This window comes from Orycteropus afer, unplaced genomic scaffold (genome assembly GCF_000298275.1).
Source record: "Orycteropus afer afer isolate SDZICR_OR568_19922 unplaced genomic scaffold, OryAfe1.0 scaffold00150, whole genome shotgun sequence".
In the NCBI taxonomy this organism is placed as follows: domain Eukaryota; kingdom Metazoa; phylum Chordata; class Mammalia; order Tubulidentata; family Orycteropodidae; genus Orycteropus; species Orycteropus afer.
This window is the reverse complement of record NW_006921737.1, coordinates 4,935,530-4,937,426: the sequence shown is the minus strand read 5'-3', so window position 1 is coordinate 4,937,426 and position 1,897 is coordinate 4,935,530. Positions and strand designations below refer to the sequence as shown.

The 1,897-nt window shown below is 42.8% G+C and overlaps 1 protein-coding gene across 1 annotated transcript in view; it reads left to right on the top strand.

The window, feature by feature from the left end:
• AGBL1 (AGBL carboxypeptidase 1) overlaps positions 1 to 1,897 on the top strand; it is a 1,441,949-nt gene that overhangs the window by 1,231,800 nt on the left and 208,252 nt on the right. The window lies entirely within an intron of this gene.

Sequence of the window (1,897 nt, the reverse complement as noted above, 5' to 3'; positions counted from 1 at the left end):
TAGGCATATGGATATTATCCTATCACTGACAGCATTGTACTTCAGGACAGATCTTGAAACATCCTTTGTGATGATGAATGCCACGCCATTCCTCTTCAAATTGTCATTCCCTGCATAGTAGGTCACATGGTTGTCTGATTCAAAATGGCCAAAACCAGTCCATTTCAGCTCTCTAATACCTAGGATATCAATCTTTATGCATTCCATTTCATTTTTGACAACTTCCAATTTTCCTAGATTCATACTTTTTACGTTCCATGTTCAGATTATTAATGGATGTTTGTAGCTGTTTCTCCTCACTTGGAGTTGTGCCACATTGGCAAATGGAGGTCTGGAAACCTTTACCTTATCCATATGAGTAAGGCTGGTTTTCCTCTGATGATGCAGCTCTTTCCCAGTCGTATTTTGAGAGCCTTCTAACCTAAGTGATTCATCCTCCTCCTCTGTATTAGACAATGTTTCCAGACTATTCATAAAGTTGCACAGTAATGTATCAGACAGTGTTTCCTGCTATTCATAAGGTTTTTCCTGGACAATTCTTTGAGAAGTGGATGGCCTCTTCTTTCTTCCTAGTCTGTCTCAGTCTGGAAGCTGCACTGAAACCAGTGCACTACGTGCACCCCACTGAGTTTGAAACACCAGTGGCACAACATCAAGACTCACAGCAACACGTCACCACAGTAGGACAAACCGACAGACAAGCTTGTCTCCCTTAGCTGTTCAAAACCTCTCCAACCTCCCCTTACCTGAATCCCTGCTGTTGCCTCCTTGCTCTATCCTGCCCGCCCCCCCTGGCCTTTTTCCTCACCTTTCCCCCACTTTTCCCCCTTGCCACTTGTGGTGCATGGCCTGGGTTCCCTCCCCTCACCTGGATCCCTGTGGCTGACTCCTCACTCTGTCCTGTTATAATATATTACACCATTATACATCATTATGTAATAAATATGTATTATGATATACCATACATTATATCTTATGTATATTCTTTATTAGTGACTACATTGGGCAATCCTACTTCCATAGTGATACTGCCTTGGAAACCCAAGAAGGGGTCGCTATGAGTCGGGGCTGACTCGAAGGCAAATAACAACAACAACAACAATATCTCTATTACAAATCTGAGGCTAAATTTACTTTTTATTATTGTAAAAATATATATATAACTCAACATTTTCCAATTTAATATCTTTCATATGTACAATGTAGTGACAACAATTCCATTATATACTGTTGTGCAGTCATCACCTCTATCTGTTGCCAAATTCCCATGGCCATGAACAGAAATTCAATGCTTCTTAAACAATGGTTCCCAATTCCCCCTCTGGTAATTTTTTGGTTCTCTACTACATAGCATAGTGCCTAAGGCACTTGGCTGCTAATCAGAAGGGTGGCGGTTCACACCTGCCAGCCACTGCTCGGAAGGAAGGTTAGGCAATCTACTTCCTTAGTGATACTGCCTTAGAAACCCAAGGAAGGGTCACTATGAGTCGGGTCTGACTGGACAGCACATAACAACGGCTGCTATAATAGAAATGCCACAAGTTTATGTGAATGATCAGAATTCTCAGGTGTATAGTAGAGCTGACAAGGGGCAAAGTTGTGGTCACTGCTTGGTCACAGCCAGCTACCCAGAGGGACCAAGTAGTTGAAACTGCGGGCTTGGGACCATAGTCGCAGGGGATATCAAGCTCAATTGGCATAACATACTGTACAAAACATTGTTCCACCTCCTGCTTTGGCGAGTAGCGACTGGGATCTTAAAAGCTAGCAAGCTGCCATCTAGATGCAACAATGAGCCTCTCCTCATCCAGAGCAAAGAAGAATGAAGAAAACCAAAATTCATGGAAACAATTAGTCCTAGCGACTGGTACACCATCTGATCTGCAGCCTATATGAC